Here is an 8,497-nt window from a genome sequence, read left to right on the forward strand (position 1 = left end):
CACTCCAGCCCCACTACCAGCCACTGTGTGTGCCACAGAGGTTCAGAGGCGCATACACAGTGCTGCTCCCGCTTCTCGTGCATCTTGCTGTGTCCTCACTCAAGTGTGCTATGTCTGTGCACTGGCCTTTGTCACCAAATTAAGGCTTTCACCTGTGGCCGGGTGGGGTGTCAAACGATAAGCTCTCATGGTAGAATTCAACACAGATTTAAAATCGAGCTTCTCAAGATTAGCACACTGCACTACTATCTTTAGTGTACTCTTACCCCGCTGAACATGTCCGTTGACTTGTGGGCGAAAAGGTGTGCTCTTCTGATGCTTTATATTGAAATCCTCCAAGAAATCTTTAAACTCACAACTATTCAAAGGTTGGCCATTGTCAGACTTCAATATGGCTGGAATACCCTATGTCGCAAATATGCCATCTAGTCTTTTAATGACTCTTTCTTGTGTAGTAGATGAAAGATCTTCTATTAATGGAAATCGTGCAAACTCGTCCATAATCACCAGCAAGTGATGTCAATTGTCAAGTGGACCGAAAAAGTCAATGGCTATTTTCTCCCAGGCACGCTTTGGGAGTTCTGACATGCTCAAAGTGTGCTGAGTAGTTTTTGTAGAAAGGTAGTTGCATAAATGACAGGCTTTTAAATCCTTTTTCAACCCTGTCATCAAGATAAGGAAACCAGACACAGTCTCTGAGAGCTCGTTTTGTGGCAACAATTCCATGATGTCCTTCATGGCCACTTCAATTATTTTCTGTCTCAGGTTCTCCAGAATCAGAGTTCTCAAACCCTCGTAGGATAACTCCTTCTTTAGTTAGAGACAGTTCATCCTTGACATTTTTGAATTTTTGATATTCGCCATCACGGGTGAGCGGTCGAGGGTGTTCATTCCACGACTGAGTTATAATTATATCCTTCAACTTTAACATGTCTCTATCATGGCTCTTGGCAGTGATAATATGAGCTAATGAAATGGCAGCTGGTGTGTTTGATTTTACAATAAAACTGATATAGGCCTTAACTGTCTTGGAGCAAGTACCGTGACTTTGGATAGATACTCTGGAAAAGTAGTTAGAAGGGTTCTGATCTTTCTCTGGGGAGATGCACAATGGTGTAATTATACTCTTGTAACCGTGGTCCCCATTGTTCAATACGAGGAGGCATTTTGGCCTTTGAGTTGCCAAACATAGTCAGTAAAGCTTGATGATCCATACAGGAAGACATGGAAATATTCACAAGCACATACCACAGCTAAGCTTTCTTTTTCAGGTTGTGAGTAAGCGCGTTCTGTTTGAGACAAATTTCTACTTGCATATACCACAATATGCTTCCGAAGCATTCGAGTGTCCGCTGTGCTGTGCAAGGTAGGTGCTTAACCCCTCGGGGCTAGCGTCAACAACAACCTCCGTATAAAGCTTAGGATTGAAGTACGCCATTTCCGTTGCATTCTTAATAGCTTGTTTAATTCTTTTACAGCTTTTTTCACATTTATGTGACCAATGAAATGAAGCATTATTTTTCTTCAAGTCTCTCAATGAAGCCATTACATTGGCAAAGTCTTGTAGGTATCTGGAACAGTTACAGCCTATGCCAAGAAATGTATGCACAATAGAAACATCTTGTGGGGGATCAGCATTTGACAGCGCTTGTACTTTAGCAGGATCGGGTGTCATGCTCTCATCAGAAAAGATATGGGAAAATAATTTTAGCTTTAGTCTTATGGAAATCACACTTGTCTGCATTCAAAGTCAAACCGGCTACTGCAAGCAAACAACATACATGTGTAAGAGCTTTGTCATGTTCTTTTTGTGTAGCTCCGAAAACCCATATATCATCAATGTAATTGAAAGCATTTGGCACAGGCTGGATGTCTTGAAACAGTTCAGCAGCAGATGAAACACCAGAATTTAGGGCACGATTCACAAAGGCAATTCGAGAAAAATGTCTAACTTTACGACTTTTGGTACTCACAGAGGTAATTTAAGAGTCATATCTTTACGTCCGCAGTCGGGCCCGAATCTCCGCACCCAGGACGGAATCTACACACCACCACACCATAACACTACAGTCAACACTGAGGGAGAGCAAATTGTGAACTGCATGTACCATGATGCAAAGGAGCAAACTTTTCTCTGATGTGACTTAGTGTCTGACCACACCCTTTTCCCTTCCCAAACTGATTTTCATAACCTCCTCTACCATTTATCTCACATTCCTAATGTTCCTTTTTGTAAAAATTGCCTTCTGGCCCATTGATTACACTTCATCCAGCCCGAGTCGGAGATTGCGCCCTGGGTGCGCAGATTTCGGCCCGGGTATGGAGATTCCAGGCTGAGCCCGTCATTCCGGCCTGACTACGGACATAAAGATATGACTCGTAAATGACCTCTGTGAATACCAAATGTTGTAATGTTAGGCTTATGTCTCAGATTGCCTTTGGCAATCGGGCTCCAAGTCTTTTGTATCAAAATAGTCCAACATGTGTAGAAAAGGTTGTAATGTACCTCCAATTTTCTTCAAGTTCCAACTGATGATAAGCTTTATATAAATCAAGGTGAGAGAAGATCTCTGTGGCATTTAATTGCATTATCATGTCAGCAATATGTGGACCTGGATGTCGTTCTCGTTCAATTGCCGTGTTTGCTTGACGCATGTCAACGCATATGCGTACAGCTCCTTCACTATCCTTTTTAGATACTACCTCTATAAGAGAAACCCATGGCGTTGGACCAGCTGAACACTCAAAAATGTCATGCTTAAGTAACAATTCAAGTTCTTTTTCAGAAGTTTCTTGCAAATTAAAAGCAATTTGTCCATGTCTTTGAGCAACAGGACGGACGTCCTCATTAATATGCAACTTTACTTTCATAGTCTTAAGTGTTCCCAATCCATGAAATAAGGACAGGAACTTACTTACTATTGCGTGGTGAGTATTCATGTTGTAATTCAAGGATATCAGTCCCATATCAATGGCTGTGCTGAATCTAAGTAGACAGGCACTTGATGCGGTACCTAGACATTTTAAGGGCATGGATGTAGCGTGTATACTTTGTTTTTTGATGGCATAAGTTGCAAAAATAGAGTTAGTTCAATGTATTTCTTCTCAGGCATAATGTTTATCGATGCACCATTGTCGATAACGAAAGGTATCGCACAACCATTTACTTTAAGTGTAATCTTCAGGCAATGTTTGAATGACTTTGGTGCTTTGGCATGTCGAACTTTTCATGACTGACATTTTCTTTCACAAGTGGCCAAACAGACGTGTGCACGCTTTTCTGAGGTAAACATCGACATGGAGCAGTTATTTTCATCACCTTCACTTGATATTGATACAGGAGAACTGTTTGACCATGTTTGGATGATGATCGACTTCGATCAGTGTAGATTTGTTTCAACTGATGTCGTTACTTGGCCTGGTGGGTGTGCAACGAATGTTGCTTCTGAAACGTTCTGGGGGCCATTTTGCCTCCTCGCCGTGATGCACGTCCTTTTTCCTTCAGTTTGCAAACCGTCACAAAATGGTTCTCCTTCTCACAGCCTTTGCATACCAGTCCAAGAGCAGGACATTTACCTTTGTGTGGAGATGAAAATTCACATCTAAGACACAACGTATTTTTACGTGTAGACATTACTTTGTGTCCTTCAATCGTTTGTTTAGGCTTACTTTTCACACTCATGACAGATTCATTTTGGGCTCCTCTGACCGCTATGTCAGCAGCTTGTCTATCAGCATTCTTTGCAGCTCTGGCAGACATAAACACTCGGTCCAGACTAAGAGTTTCTCTTCACATTCGTCCTCTGAATGAATCTGACAGGCATCAGTCAATAACTCTCATACGCATAGCTTCTTCGTCAACAAATTTATTGAACTTACAATGTCTGATGAGTGTGTCGAATCTCTCCACAAATTCATCAATGGTTTCACCAACTTTCTGGTGTTCTTGGTGGAAGATGTATAATTCGCAATCAGCATGTGGCATTGGATTAAATTTGAGATCCATCATTTCTTTAATCTGATGATATGTGACTTCTTCATCAGTTCGCAACATTTTCCTTATGACTTCTTTTTTTTTATAGAAACATTTTATTGACATTTTGCAAGTAAACATCAAACCTTTTGCCTTGTACAATAAGAGAATGGACACAAAGAGCAGCATTGATATCAAAGGAGATGGTATGAATCCCACAAAATAGCTCCCCCACATAAACAACAAGTGCTATGGCAGCTAGATCAACTATCTGTGGTAGTCCCACCATTTTTTCCAGACATTATCATATTTGCGGGGGCACCCCCTGGCTACATATATCATCTCCTCCAATTTGCCACACTGGTCCATCCCTTTCGTCTACATCTCTAGCGAGGAGGCCACAGAGGAGGTCCAATTGCGAGCGATGTCACATTTAGCTAGTAATATCCGAGGCCGACCAAAGTCCTGTTCCCCTGGACCCACCAAGTTCGTCCAGGATCCTAAGTAAAGTAATTTTAGGATCCACATCAATAGACATACCCACCACACCTATAACATTGCTAAAACAGCAGATCAAAATCTTTTCATTACAGGGCATTGCCACACAACATGGAAAAAATCCCCCACTGGGTTCCCACACCTACGAAATGTCGGGGAGTCCTTCAACCCCACCCTCTACAGGTGGAGAGGGGTCATGTAGGCCAGATGGAGGTACTTAAATTGGATAAAGCGGAGTCTGGCTGGGATAGCTAGAGTGCGATTAGTCATGCAGGCCAGTCCGCTTCGTCCAAAGACCCTACCCAACCTTCCCACCGTTCTTTCAGCAAAAGTAATGAGGTTGATGAGTGTACTACAAGTAGGGCTCACTGTTTTATGGTATCCATTTTTTTTGCCATTTCCATCTGTATTTATCTCATTTTCATTTTTGCTAATTTAATCTGTATTTTTCCATATTTATTTTGGGTTTTGTGGAGAAATTAATCTGAAATTAGTATATTTACACATTTATTTAACCGATAAATATGTACTCATGCTTGAATGTCTGCCAGGTGTCAGTGCTGTTAACACCAGCAGAAGATAAATTAGTGCACTTATATGAAAATATGCACATTTCAGTATCAACCTTGTGCATATCTACTGCTGTTAAAGCCTCTTTACAAAAATTCCTTTCTTGTTTAACCCCTTTACCTATCAATCCACACAGTTATTGGCCTGGCAGTCATGGCAAAGTGTATTTAGAATCACTCAAAAAGCAAACCAATTTCCGTTTTTATCCACATTTAAAAATAAACACAGACAGGAAAATGAATGTTTTCTGTCTGTATTTATCTGTAAAAATCTGTGAAAACGGAAAACAGGGAGCCTTAATCACAAGGCATCTATAAATCTGGGATAGCTAACCTTTACCCAGGTGGCCCATAAGGATTTTGTTTTCCAGAGGACTGTATTCGGGGATATCCTGAAGCTCATCACCATGAGTATTTAGGGCGTGCCTGAGTTGTGGATAACAATAGCATTGGAAGGTTGGCATTGGAAATTCCATTTAGAGCTCTTGAAAGGATTTCAAACATTGACCATCCCAATCATCTCCAAGATGCGACAGCCCAATAGAATCCCACCCCTTGAATCCCCCCAAGGAGGACAGGTGAGTCAGCCATCAACCCACCCATAGTGGGGTTTCCTAATAAGTTTGCAATCCCATCTGAGCCACTGGAGTGTCACCCTCAACACTTTAAATTCTATTTGGGTGACCTCCGGGACAACAGAGAGAATAAAAAATTAGCTAGCATTCGTGCCAAGAATTTTCAATTCTATTAAGGACACGGAGGCGAGGATTATGCTTCTCTTTCTATTTATTGCTACTCACAGCAGCCAATGAAAACTTGTATTGTATAAACAGAAAACTACATTTCCCATGATGCATATATTACATCACATCCTGCAATGCCCCATAAGAGCCACAAACACCGGAACCTGTCCGCTTTCTTTGCTTCGAACATTAAAGTCCAATAATATAACCAAAAGTCCAACAACAGCTTCCAACGTGGAAGAACCAGGCCAGCTGGGATTAACGTCATCTTCAACCAGAATTACACTTAATCCATCTTCTTTTCAGACCCTGAAAAAAGGGAGAGAGAACAACCCGTAACTTCTGCGTAATCAGAATATAAATGCAAACGGGTGGGTAATAATTACAATACTGTAATGTAACCGGGTGGGATAATCCTCGCCTCCGTGTCCTTAATAGAATTGGAAATTCTTGGCGCGAATGCTGGCTAATTTTTTATTCTATTACAGGACCGGAGGCTTCGAATTATGCTAGTTTAACGCTGATTAAAGACCACAGAGGATATATCACCCACCGGCTTGTAATAAAACTGTTTAAATGTTGATTCAGAAAACCAATCTGCAGAACGCATGATATCTTGAACAGTAGAACCCAACATGAATGTTTTAGAGGCCATGGCGCCTCGAACAGAATGTGCACCAAAGACTTGAGTATTAATACCTGCTTCCTGCATAACATTTTTTAACCATCTGGCTATAGTAGCCGCAGTGACAGGTTTGTAAGGTTTCTGCACGGCAATCAACAATTGCACCACGCCATCAGGCCGAATAGACCTGGTACATTCTTCGTAGGCCTTAAGACATTGAACCACACAAAGCTTAGCATTATCAGGAAAGGCATGATATTCTACGCTGCGTGACATAGTTTTAGTACTAGACGTGATGTTAAAAGAAACTCCTTCAGGAGTAAATACTCTACCTGTAATATCTAGAGCCTTGACGTCTGAAAAACGTCTACAAGCCGCCAGGCATAACAGCATGGCCAGTTTGGATGATAGTTGTTTCCTTGTCAGGATATTGTTATTGGGCCATTGATTAAATAAGGAAAGAACTAACGAGACATCCCACAAGGAAGAATATTTCGGCCTGGGTGCACTAGCTACTCTAATACCTTTTAAGAGTTTACATACTAGAGGATGCATCCCTACAGGCTTGCCCTCAACTTGAGCGTGGCCCGCCGATATAGCCGAACGGAAATTGTTAACAGAACGGTATGCCAATCCCTCAGAAACTTTTTCGGACAGGAAATTTACAACAAAGGGTAAGTCTGCCCCCACGGGATCCACGTGTTGTTCCGCGCACCAACGAACCCAACACCTCCAGGCTGAAAAATACCGTTTCCTGGTAGAGGGGGCCCACGCTTGACTGATAAATCCTGCAGCTTGTTCCGAAACCCCTGGCATTTGCCAACGTTGCCGGAAAGTCTCCAGGCCATCAGGGACAACGGCCCAGATACTACCATCGGGTGCATCTCTCCATGAGGGCCCTAGAGCATCGCTGGGGACCATGGGATCCTCCTGGGGAAGTTGCAACTCGCCTCCAGCAGTATCGGGAACCAAGGCTGCGACTTCCACAAGGGAGTCACCAAAATCACTTCCGCCTTCTGGCGCATCACCTGTATGAAAACGCGGAGAATGAAGGGTGGAAACGCATAATTCAAATTCGGGGTCCAATCCTGTGAAAAGGCATCCGTCGCCAGAGCTATTGGGTCCGGCCTCCAGCTGAAAAACTTTGTCATTTGGCGATTCAGTCTGTAGGCAAACAGGTCGATCTCGCAAGGACCCCAGATCTTCTGCAACCACTGAACCATCTGTGGTTGGAGCTGCCAGTCGCTGTAGTCTTTGAGATGGCGTGAGTTCCAATCCGCTATGACATTCGACTGACCCGGAATGTACTCGGCTATGACCGAAATCTGATGACTCATGCAATAATCCCAAAAGTCCTTCGCTATCTCCACCAACATTGAGGAGCTCGTGCCCCCCAGTTTGTTGATGTATTGAACCGCCGAGATGTTGTCCATCCGCAGAAGGATGCAACATGAGACCTGTTTGGGCGATAGTGTCCTGATCGCAAACGACCCTGCAAGGAGTTCTAGGCAATTGATGTGGAGGTTTAGCTCGTCGAGGGACCAATGTCCCCCTGTGGAAATATTTCCACAGCGCGCTCCCTGGCCCCAATGACTGGCGTCGGATTCTATGACAACCTCTGGTAGTGAGCCGAAAATGGCTCTGCCGTTCTACGCCTCTACATGGGCAAGCCACCATTGAATCTTTTCCCGTACCTCTTGGGAAAGAGGAACTAAGTCTCTGTAAGAAAGACCCTTCTGCAAGTGTTGAATCTTGAGCCTCTGAAGGGCCCTGTAATGTAGGGGTCCCGGAAATATTGCTTGAATGGATGACGCTAGAAGGCCCACTATCCGGGCAATCAACCTGAGTGAGACCATCTGTTTGGATAACAAGGAGCACAGCTCCTTCTTGATATCTCGAAGTTTGGAACTTGGAAGACTGAGTTGAGCCGTCTGAGAATTGATGACGAACCCCAGAAAATCTATCGTTTGTGTAGGGCACAGAACAGACTTGGGTTTGTTGATCACAAACCCCAGGTTCTGTAAGATACGAATGGTCATGCGCAACTGCTGAGCTGCCAACGTTGGAGACTGCGCCATGATGAGAATGT

Source organism: Triturus cristatus, chromosome 3_1 (genome assembly GCF_964204655.1).
Source record: "Triturus cristatus chromosome 3_1, aTriCri1.1, whole genome shotgun sequence".
Taxonomy (NCBI): Eukaryota; Metazoa; Chordata; class Amphibia; order Caudata; family Salamandridae; genus Triturus; species Triturus cristatus.